The sequence below is a fragment of the Candoia aspera genome, chromosome 1, assembly GCF_035149785.1.
Source record: "Candoia aspera isolate rCanAsp1 chromosome 1, rCanAsp1.hap2, whole genome shotgun sequence".
Taxonomy (NCBI): domain Eukaryota; kingdom Metazoa; phylum Chordata; class Lepidosauria; order Squamata; family Boidae; genus Candoia; species Candoia aspera.
In genome coordinates, this window is record NC_086153.1 from 200,426,567 (window position 1) to 200,439,231 (window position 12,665).

The following is a 12,665-nucleotide window of genomic DNA, read 5'->3' on the forward strand; positions in this document are numbered from 1 at the left end:
TACCTCAAATATCTAAATACCAGATCAGGTGCCAATGATTAGAACATTGTTAGAGAAGATCTGGGAGGAGCCTGTCTTATGAAACCTCAGAAATTTAGTTTGATTTGCTCTTTGTTGTTGAAGTGGTTGGTATCTCCTTACCTAGATCAAAAGAACTCTTTGATGCCTTCAAAAAGGTTATAGATGCCTATGAATCTGGGAAGGTATTTAAAAAGATTGCCAAACAGTTGGACATCAGTCATTCCACTGTCCAGAAGATCATCTAAAAGTGGAGAAGATGTCAAACAACTGGCAGCCTGCCCAGGCCATCCCAGCAAGTTCAGTCTCTAAGAACCCCAGATGTTCATCATGTGACCTACAGGTAACTCTCATCATTATTGATGGCAAAGTGCATGAGTCTACCATTAGAAGCTGCACAACTTAGATCTACATGGAAGGTGTGCCAGGAGAAAACTTTTACTGTCCAGAAAGAACATCAGATCAAGACTAAAATTTGCTCATGAACACCTAGGCAAAGTCCAGGAATTCTGGAACGATGTGCTCTGGGCAGACAAGGCAAAGATAGAATTATTTGGCCACAGGACCAGAAGACAAGTTTGGCAAAAACCAAAGGCAGCATTTCACCAGAAGAACCTGATACCAACTGTAGAACATGGTGGTGGAAATGCTACGGTTTGCAGCTGCTTTTCTGCATCAGGGCCTGGGTGGCTTACCATCATAGAATCCACTATGAATTCTTCATTGTACCTGAGGGTGCTTGAGAATAATGTGAGGCCATCTGTCAGAAGATTGAAGCTCAACTGAAAGTGGACCTTGCAACATGGCAGTGACCCTAAACATTATAGTAAATCCACCAAAGAATGCTGAAAAAAAATAAAATGGAAGGTTCCAGAATGGCCAAGTCAAAGCCTGGATCTAAATCCCATCAGGATTCTGTGGGTTGATTTGAAATGGGCTGTACATGTAAGAAACCCCTCAAACATTGCACAGCTTAAAAAATTCTGCATGGAGGAGTAGGAAAAAATTCCTCCCAGTCAATGTCAGAGACAGTTATACTGTAAGAAATGTCTGCTTGAGCTTGTTTCTGCCGAAGAGGGCAATACCAGGTATTAGAGCCAAGGGTGTATTTACTTTTTCCACAGAAGGAAATGGCATATCTGTAATTTTTGGTTGAATAAATGATTGCAAAGTCAAATTTTCATAGTGTTTTTGTTCAGTTATATCACCTTTATCATACTGTTTGAATAAAGATTAAAAAATTTATATGTCCAGATATATTAAACTTTACATGAGGTGTACTTACTTTTTCACATGACTATATATAAAATATGAAACTTACTTTTTAAGGGAAGATTGCTGAAAAGAAACCATAACCAAGCAAAGTGAAAAATGCCTTATTTTAACATGAGCTTCTAATAAATGACTTTATTTTCTACTCTGGTTGCCCAATCAAACTATGAATTCTTACAGACATTTTAAACTCTTTCAATAAATACCATGTTCAGAAATGAAAAATGCAATATCAGAGACCATGAACACATCAATAAGTTTGAGCATTTAAAAAAGTCAAACTTGTAGCCCAGTCTTGTTCTTGTTTGCTCAAAAATAATTCTCGCTGTGTCCTGTGGGCATTACTTCTAGTCAATGTATGTGGGATTATAGTCTCAGTTTATTTAGAAGATGTTCTGCTGAGATCAACAGGATGTATTTCAAAGTAAATAGGATGGCAATGTCATCCCCTTAGTAGACATTTTCACTGATGTCAGTGTAATAAAAATGATAAACAAGTTGCCGGTAATGCTAAGGGATATGGCATTTGGCTTAGTATGGTGGATCCTATTGCATAGAGAAAATCCATTTTTAAAACTTGAACAGCAACAGATACCTGGTAGAAAAGCCACTCACATGTAACTTTGCTGGGGTTTTTTTTCCAAGAGTCTAATGGATCAAACCTGAGAAGATAGAGGTACTTACAAAAAGAGGCAGAAAGGGGAAATTTGAGCATATGCACACCCAGGCATAGAAAGCTCTTTATGAGAAATGGTCTATCCAGAAGTCATCGTTGCTTCCAAGTAGACCAGCAGTATAAGCAGAATCAATGTGGTTCAGCTCTTTTAGAGAACCAATGTGGTTCAACTCTTTTAGGGTAGAGGCTGAAGCCTTGGAAATAAAACTGGCCAATTGGGATAACCCAGTCCTGAGGTTCCTCTAAGCAGCTGCCAGATTCCCTGTTTTGTTCTTCTCTGGAACCTGTTTATGTGTGGAATTCTTTTGTTACCTTGCTGACTTTGGAATACTAAGACCCCTCTCTGCTTCACATTCTGCCTGGTTACTGTGTGGCTGAGAGGCAAACTTAACAACTTACAGCCATCTGCCTAGTACTGTGACTCCTCTGGGAGAACAAGGCAGAGACACAGCTGAAACCTGCACCAGAGGATAAACTGTGTCCTTCACTTTCTTGGTTGCAGATTTCTATGCTTAAACATTGGGCTATCTGCAGTACTTGTTTTCCATAAAAATGTAGACATTCTGAGGGAAAACATTCTGCTGGGTCTTCCATCTGCATCTCAGGAGAGAAAACTGGAAAGGTCTTTGAGGCTATTGAAGAAGGCAACAACTTCTATGCTTGATGCTTTGTGTCTTTTCTAAATTGAGAAAACCTGTAGGTCTTGACCCAAAGCCCTTGCTGCAGAGGCAAGATTTGCACCAAAGCAAACACTTGCTCAGATGACTTAGTACCAGGGAGACTGAAGTCACTTGAAGATTGCAAAGCTGCAGGGTCATGTTTCCAATGCAATTGAGTGTTCAGGCTGGTGCCTGAGATAGAGCCACAGTGGGTGGTTCTTGTTAGCTGTACAAGGTAGACCAGACTAAGAAACCAATGTCATGTAGGTCAGTACTACTTTTATTGTAACAGAGATAATAACAGAATCTTGCAAGTCTGAGTGTGCTTTGCCCTCCCTCCTGCCCTCCCTCCTGCCCTCCCTCCTGCCCTCCCTCCTGCCATCTCTGTGTGAACTAGGGAGAGGCTTGTCTGAGACATTTTCTCCTATTAGTTTCTTGGAATGGACTCAACCCCTGCTTGTCTGATCATTGCTGTTGCTTCCTCCTGGCCTTCAAGCCATTCTCCCTACCCTCTACAGTTATTGGGCTATAGGCTGGTCTATAAGTAAGCCTGTTCTGACAAGGTGCATTATACTGCACAATCCAGATCCCTGTATCATGTGGGATCAAATACCTAATCAGTGATACTTCTTAAAGTATGGGATCAGAAGGCTAATGTTCCTGAACCAATGGCAGTTGAAGTTACACAGAAAAAAGTAACACAAAAAATGTATTATGGAAAAACCTCAGTCCTGAGAAGATTGTCTATGATCCCACTGTCTCCAAGAGAAGAATTGCTGTTGCTGAGAAGAAATGTCAGGAGAAGAATAATCAAGGATCTCTTCCTCCAAGACAGTCTTGGGTTGGTAGTTCCTCCCTTGGTGATTAAAGGAGCAGAGAGTAAGGAACACGAAGCAGAGATTAAACAAACAAGAAGGAATGGCTGAGATGGTGGGGAAAGGTACATGCCTTCATCTGCCAGACTGGGAGCTGAATTTAAACTGTTGATTCTATCTTCTTCTTTTACTGTGGTCAGATTCAGTGGAACCAGTCTCTTAGGATATTGTAGGACCCAGTTCAGGGATTTCCATGGTGTCAGAGGCAACAGAACCATATCCTGACCAGCTGAATGGCTCATGAACAAGGGTGTCGGCTGTGATCCAGTCTGGGAAGTGACCTGAACAGTGTCAGTGACTTCTCACAATATTGGTGTGACTCGGGATTGATGAATGGAAGTAGATGCTTTCTAGACTGAAAATCACACACAAAAGGGTGCTGGAGATGTAGGATGTGAAACGATCTTTTATCAAGTAATGGAACCTAGCAATTTTGTAAGAAAGCCCAGCATTCATTTGTGTGAAGGAGCCTGTTTTCATTTGGTAGGAGCTGCAGCATGTGCTTTGTTGTAAAAACAGAGAGTTTGATATATTTGTGCCTCCTCATCAACCACTTTTCCCATTTGCAATATTTGGGGAATAAATTAGTGCATATCTGCTAAAAAAAAGATTGAAATTAAAAAAAATAGCCTGTATAAAGTGTTAGTCAAAGAGCTGAGTGACTGTTAGATTATTTTGCTGCTGCAAAGAATATAAGAACTGCACTAAGTAATAGTGGGAGCTTCTGAGCTACACTAGTAATTTGGATCTCTTTTGTAGTAGTAATTCCTGTTGGTTTGGAGCTGCAAAACATAGTGGAGCTGCAAGTGGCCCATTATGCCACCTGGTGGTTGGAGTATATATTGCATATCCCTCTGGTTATCGTTTTGTGAGGGAGCAGGATATTTTGTAATTCAACTTGCTATTGTCATATGCAGGAGCTGGATATATCACAGATAATTTCTGCATAGTTTTAGGTCATGCAGGGGACCTTTACTCATTGATGGCTTAGAATTAACTGTGAGTCAGACTGCAGGATTTAGTTATGTTGGCGTTCCTAGGGACAAAATTAGGAGTTTTGAACTTACGGGCATCTTTTTTCTATACAATGGGCCTCTTGTTTAAGCATTGTTTGTTAAACTGAATAAATGCTGTTCTTTGCCCAGAATTTGTATATGAAAGCTGTGGGTAGGGTGGGAAGACAGCTGCTCAGATATCCAAATTTTAAGGTGGGGGGAGAGAGAGAAAATTCTAGTCTTCCTGACCACATTTGACATAAAATCCCTGTCTACTGCAGCTATAATCCCCCTAAAAAATGTAGGTGCAGCCTCAGCCATGAAAAAATAGCCTAGCTATGTCTTATCCATTGACTGAGGGGAACACATGACTCTGGCAGGCTTGGATGGTTTGCTGAAAAAGGCCTTCATTCATCTTGAGCTTCACATGGGAAAGATTTCCCATTGTCTTACCTTGGAGCGAAGAACTACTCTGAGATGGTTGCTTGTGTCTCTAGTGTTTGTTGTTCCACTCTACTAGACAGAAAATCCTGCTAAACTGAAAGGCTGTGGGAAAACCCTCACAGATAAAACCCAGAAATCTAAGGTGGGTCTGCTCTGAGTTTCTTCGAAGGGAGATTCAAAGCTTCTAAACTACGCATGCATTTTTCCACCTGGATAGAGGCCCCCTCCTGCTCACCATCTGTACTCATGACACCCATGGCTTCTCAATAGCAGGAAAGCTCCTGAAAGAAGCCTTACCTTGGAGCCACTTTATGACTGTGTTGTAAGCCATTGATGCCAATATGCAAAAGAAAGAGCTTTCATTGGAAGATCCTATCAAGGTATGTCATGTTCATCATTCCAATGTTCTGTTAACATCGTAACATTTCACATGTCAATTTCCTGTTCCGTGTCTGTCATTTGCGGGGAGGGGAATTTCAGCCGTGCCGGGCTGTAATCTCCTTGCTGTTCTGCAGGAATGTATGTTTGGGTTATGACATGTATTCAAGGTTACTTTCCCAGGCCGATGTGTGACGTTGCCAACACCTGGGAGGGGGTGGTTGCTATGGTGGGGCGAGGGGCGGGATTGGGTTTGAAGCAAGGGTATTTAGTTTGTATTTCGCGCGCTTTTGCCTATTCTCAGCTTTCTCTGTATTTGCATACTATTCCTTTAATAAATCAGTTATCTTTAAGCCCGGGCTTGTGAGACTGAGTATTTGGGATTAGGCAACCATTACAAGGTACGACTTAAATCCACAGAATTCTGGAGCCAGCATGGTTATTCCTGAGAATGCTGAGAGTTGAAATGCATACATCTGGGAGTACCTACACTGGGGAAGGCACCAGGCCAAAGACGACAAGTCATGGCTCCTCTCTATTTTGCATTGCTTAAACTGTGCCTATAGTGTTGTGTCCAATTCTGGGCACCATATTTTAGGAAGGATGTTGATAAACTGGCTCCCATTCAGAGTTCATGTTCTACCAAGATCAAAAGGGGCCTGAAAGAAAAAAAATTATAAGGAACAGTCAGTAGTCTGAAGAAGAGAAGACTGTGGAAAGACATGATAGCTGTTGTCAAGTTTCTGTAATGCAGTCATTTAGAAGACAGAGGCCAGAATTGTTAAGTTGTTTCAAAAGATAGGACAAGAAACGGTGGGTTTAAATTACAAGGAAGTAGCTTTTGGTTTGATATCATGAACATTTTCTTAAAGTTAAGAGCTGTTCAACAGTGGAATGGACTGCCTCAGGAAGATGGAGACTCTCCTTCACTGGAAGTGTTTAAAGAGAAGTTGGATGTCCATCAGTGGGTATATGGTATTAATTTTACCTGGGCAGTGGAGTGGACTAACTGATCTCCAAGATTCTTTGCCCATATTCTATAATTCTGTAATATGCCATTGCCTAAACTCTTAAGACTATTTTAATGGCAACTATACTGTTAAAGGTACCATAGAAATTTGGTCTGTTGGTTGTGCATTCTTCAAAAACAGTTTGGAAGAAGTACTTTGGATGTTGTGCAAGCCCAGCACTGCACTGCTGTTCATTATAGCATAGTCTTCAAGGCCTGAAGAAAGATGAATGAATGAAATAGCTATGCTCCTGCTTGCATGAGATCTGAAGAAATTCTTCCAAATAATTTTTTGTTTGTTTTTTTGTTTTAACTATGCATACCCCTAATGGACATCTGAAAAATTATTGTAATAAATATTATTACAAATACTACTTTCGAAATAAATGTGTCTACAGAATCCTCTTTGCATATCCTTCATGACTTGTTAAATTTGGGATTGCATCAAGGAAGCCTACTGTATTCACTATATCAGGTCAGCAACTAGATATGTTTGCTCCAACAACTGACCATGATGGCATATGAAAAAGCTGACATCTTGTTGTAATTTGACTGCAAGCTCAATGAAATGGTACATCACTATTATGTTGTCCTGTCAGAGTAATAGGGAACTATAGTATTGGGAGGGTCTTTTCCCTTAGGAGGTCTTTATGTTCTTTAGAGAATGTCAAGCCAGAGGATTAGCTTGGAGTAAGTCTGATTCAGAAGAAATATAAAGCAGCTGCCTGGGGGTGTTTGCATGTAGGCCCACTGCCAAGTTTTAGTTCTGAAACCAAACAATGGTGGTTGATTTTTTTTCCTAGTGGAAAAATGATAGCTATGTTGTACAATAGGTGCCAAGTGTAATATTTGCAGCACTGGGCTAACTTCTTGTATAAAGATGGAACATATTCTTTTAAGGTAGCACTTTCCCGGTTAGAGCAGGAAAAAACACAATCCAGCTTGTTGTTGTTGTTATTAGTTGCCGTCAAGTTGTTTACAACTCATGGCGACCCTATGCATAACAGAACGAAATGCTGTTCAGTTTTGCGCCATATGTCTGACTGTTCCAATGTTTGCATCCATTGTTGCTGTAATTGTATCAATCCATCGCATTGAAGGTCTTCCTCTTTTCCGCTGGCCCTCGACTTTACCAAACATGATGTCCTTTTCAAGCGGTCGGTCTTTCCTGACGATGTGCCCAAAGTATGAGAGTCTGTGCCTAGTTATCTTTACCTCTAGGGAACATTCTGGTTGTATTTCTTCTAAAACTGATTTTTTTGTTCTTCTTAGTCTACTTCATAATGCACAAAAGCTCAGTGTTTATAAATAAGGCATGGGTTCTTTGAATATTAATGTGCAATAATAATAATAATAATAATAATCACCACCACCACCACCACCACCCTCCCCTGAGCAGTAGAAGTACCATACAACAAGTGCCTGATTACAGCAGTGTTTCTTTTGGATTTTGTCCTTGATCCAAGAAGTTCAGGGGGTTGTTCTAGCCTCAGAACTATCAGGTGAAGTTAAACTGAGACACAATGACCAAAAAAGCAGAAGAGTAAAACAAATTGTTTCTTGTAAGGAACAGATGAGAACAGAGGAGAAGGAATACTCAAGTGGGTGCTAATGGCTTTTCATTTTCCTGACTGTTATCCCCTCGGGACTGTTGCTCTGCTAAGCTTCCCTCCCGAAGAGCTAGCTTTCCATATGCAGCATGTTTCTGAACTGAGCGCATACTCAAACCTGTAAACTCTCCCATGTCACTTTTTCTAATATGCTATTCATGAGGTCTGCACTGCAGACACATTCTGAACACTCCGTGTCAGCAATGCAGAATTCTGCTACAGCTGTGGTCCAATGGCCTTACTTGTCAGCAAAAGTGGAACGCTGTTTGGAGCCACTTCACTGATGCTGTTCCATGTGGTGAGTCAGAGGAGTTCAGGAGGGTGGATCTGGCTGCTACCCCACCAAGGGTAGTGGGTGACATTAGAGACTGAGGCCTAGCAAAGAGCCCAGCTCTCATGTCCCTCATTTCTCTGTGCACATCGAATGGAGAGGGCTTGGTGGCCATGTGCTTTGTGCAGAGAAGAAAAAGGGGCAGCTTCTGGAACAGTTCATACACAGGGCATGACTGAGGACTGTGTGTAGCACACAGTAGTGGGGTGGGGATCTTGGAGGAGAGGTCTTTCTGAGGCCCATGGATAAACCGGGTGATTCCTACAGGTCAACGGTTCCCCATCTCTACAAAAAGATGCACACAGTTAATTCTCAAATAGATTAAAAGGAACTGTTTTGCTAGCCCGGCAAGTGGCGCAAGCAGAAAAAAATTAAAAGGGTTGAAACTAAACCTTGCTTTTTAGGAACACCTTTTCAAGTAGCAAAAAGTACCCTCAGCATGAGTATTTGGGAGGAGAGGAGAAAATGGGTAGTGACTGTCTATTTGAGTCCTGTTTGGAATATGAGCAGTCCTACATGTGAGTTCCCTGGGTACTAAAACAATTACAAAGAAGAGGATTGTGAGAAAGAACAGCCACACACACACACACTTTTTAAAGGTGCATATTGGGTTTTGCAGAATGAGAATGAATGTTTTAACCCTCTGATGTTTGTCAGCAATGATTCCGTTCTGGCATAGTGCAAACATTATTACATCTGCCTTGCAAGGTTGTCTGGAAGTGATCGAAGCCAAGATTCTTAAGCATCTAAATTTGCCCTAATGTTTCAAAAGCTTTCATCTTTAACACACATGGTAGAAATAAATTCCATTGAAATAAAACAGACCTTTCTTCCAAGTGAAATTTGTTTTTACAGGGGTTATGGTAGCTATTAAACTTTTGAGATGTCTCCAAAGTCCTATGCTGTATCACTGTGCCATTCCTCAGAAGATTATAAAAGTAAACATTTTTGTAAGGGATTGTTTTTCCCAAGATTTGTGTTGTATCTGATGTTGTATCTGATGTGAATTGATTCCAATCTGTTCCTGCAGAATGCATACTATAGTGGAGGTTTGTTGTTACTGTTTAATATGATTGTGATCACTTCAGGTTTATTACAGTAATTAGCAGGGAACCCCCTGCCAACTTATTTTGTATTTAACAGTGTGTCCACACAAATTGTGCTCTGCTTCATTTTGAAACCAAAATGTATCATACATTTTTGAAGACAAGTGGGTTGCAGCAAATGCTGAATCAAAGTCCTGGACCAACATTGTAAATTGTCATCCCAAAGTTTAGTCTTCAGCTGAAAGAAAATTCTGTGGACATTTCTGGGGGACTTAAGATAATGGGCTGAATGTGCCTAAATATTTGTTTTCTTGACTAAAATGTTAGATTTACTCTAACACAGGGCAATGTAAATCTCCCAAAGTACTGCAAGAAGAATAAGACACCAATTTCCCTTATTCAGCAGACATTCAAAAGACCCATTGAAATGACAGACACCCTAAAACCAGCAAGGGTAACAATGATTTTTTTCTTTTAAAAATAAAAAAAGATATTGATCCAAAATGCATTTCTGATGTTGATAACTGAGTCTGCTCCCAGTTAATCCTGTACTGAATATATTGAAATTTAATTAAGGAAGGTTCTTGAAGCTCTGTGTATTTTTACATTGTATGTATGTATGTATGTACAATATGAAGCTTTCTGTTGTTTTGATTTGAAATGAATGCCCCATAAACCTTTCCACTTTCCACTTTCAAATACTGAGTATTTGAAAAAGTGATATACTTTACATTGATATAGTTGTGTGATTTTCTATTCTTTTTCATATTTCTTTGAGGAAACAAAAATGATGCCATGTTCTAATAAGAATGTCACTCCCTGACATTTAAAATTAATGAAGCATGATACATAACATTCAGTCTGTGATTTTCTATTTCTCAGAAGCAATTTCTTCTCTCAAAATGAAACAAGTTGGGATCTGAATACTTGCATTTCTGTGATTCCAAAGGGGGAAGTAGACTGATCTCTTAGCAAGATTTGCTGCTAAAAATGTGGGTTCATACATTGTACTAAACAATAATGCAGTTTGTTTGCTTTTGGCTTACATTATTGGGCAAATCCAGCCATTGTGAGTTGTAAATCAGAGTTGATGGCTTTAGCAAGTAACTGGCCAATTGTGGCTTGCTTGTTTATTACTTTAACTTGGATGATGCACCATTTCCCGAGACTCTGAGCAGCTTAAAAGGCATATACAATAGGGTTAAGAAAAAGAAATAACAAGTAATCATCTGGTGCAGCACCAATTGAGGTAGCATAACTTCCGTCATCCCCAGTGCCTTTCCGAAGAGCCAGGCTTTTATACATCTTCTAAAATGTCACAGGGAGGGAATGGCTCAGCTATTCAGGGGTAAAGTCTTCCAAAGGAGGAGGCCATTACTGAGAACGCTCTACTACGGTGTCTGTGTAGATGGCATTCCATTGCTGAGTGGGACCCACAACATGCCTTTTCTCTCTGATCTTTTCACACTGGCAGATTCATCTCGGAGAAGGAGGTCTCAGAGGTAGTGCATTTAGACACTGAGCCATATTGGGTTTGCAAAATTATAACCAGCAGTTTTTTGCCCCCAGAAACTAACAGGTACCCAGTGCTCTCCCATAGTAGTTATATGGGTAAACATTAGTGGACCCATAACTACCTGAATCAGCTGAAGCTTCCATATCCTTTTCAAGAGCAGTTCAATTTAGCAGAGTTACTCAATGGAACATGGCTAAACTGTGGCTTAGCATGATGTGTGAACCCAATCAATGTCATACCTTCCAACTTCCAGTTTTTTAGACCACTTACTCATAACCTGAGATTTTATCATGGTGCATTTTCTACATGACCTTTGTATCAATAACTGCCATTGGTTTGGGCTGGAGATTAGCAGAGATACCTATCTAGAGAATTAAGTGATTCTGGAAATGCAAAAACATGCACTATTCGCACTATAGAGAGCCAGTTTGGTCTAATGGTTAAGGCAACGGGCTAGAAACCAGGAGACTGAGCATTCTAGTCCCACCTTAGGCATGAAAGCCAGCTGGATGACCTTGGGCCATTCACTCACTCTCAGCCCAACCCACCTCACAGGGTGGTGGTTGTGCGGAAAAGAAGAGGAGGGTGTATCAGGTATGTTCGCCACCTTGAGTTATTTATAAAAGTAATAAAGGTGGGATAGTAAATAAATAAATAAATAAAATAGACACTTCCACTAGCCCGGTCCTTGTCATAGTTCCCTTTCTCTCACACATTTGTTCCCTGTAATGTGGTAATAGCCCTACTGACTAGCCTAACTAGCTATGCAAACTCTGAGAAGACTTTTGGGAAACACAGACTTAATGTCCCTTTTATAATAGGCAAACAATGTGATTTATCTTGCTTATGCTCCTTGTGTGTCCTAGTTGTGGGATTTTGTTTTGTTTTGTTTTGTTTTGGATTGCTATTTGTATTTAGCTCTGCTTTTAGTGCATTTTAGATGATGGCACACTTTTAAAGATGCTGTGTACTCTCTTATGCCAGCTTGGTCCATCTAACTCAGTACTGTCAACACCAGAGCTACAATTCCCAGCATTCCTTATCACAGCCATGGTGACTAGGGTTGCTGGAAGTTGTAGTTCAGCAACTTCTGGAAGTTGTAGGTTCTCTGCCCATTTTTATAGTATTCCTCTAGGGCTTCAGACAGGTGTCTTTCCCAGTCCTACCCAGAGACCGAACAGGAACGTCTGAATGCCCAGTAAACGTTCCACCACTTTGCTATAGTTCTTCCCCATTTGTCTATCTGTCTTTTTCTTCTATTGAAATTTTTACTTCTCCAGAAACCTTTTGTCTATTTTCTGGCTTTCCATAATTTACCCATCATACCATGTGATACTTTAGAAGATCCTCTCCACTTTTGCAAACTGAGTAACGAATAAGCCACGACTGCATGCTTATATTGCCCATTAAGAGTCAACACAGCTGAGAAATATGTGAAATGCTGACATTGACCAGTGATAGCAGTAATGAATTCCTTTGAGTTTACAAAGAGAAAGCTGTGCATCTTCCCAACAATGATGTATTCATAAGGTCACAGATAGAGAATGGCTATGAATGCTGGAAACAGGAGGGAGCCTGATATTTTGTTTTGTATAGAATCTACTAGAAAATAATTGGTTACAGTCTAAGGAGGAATTCTAATGCTGGGTAGTAGGCTGTAAGAACATAACCTCTCAGTAGTAAGTTATAATTGCTGTTGTCTTGTGGCTGAATGCCGTCTAATATTTAAAATAAAGTTGGGAAGGTCATTTTTTATGTAATCCTTTTCAAAACCAACACTGAAAAACAGGCTTTCCTAATCCTTTGTTACCATTTTTGTTCCTGGATGAAAACCAG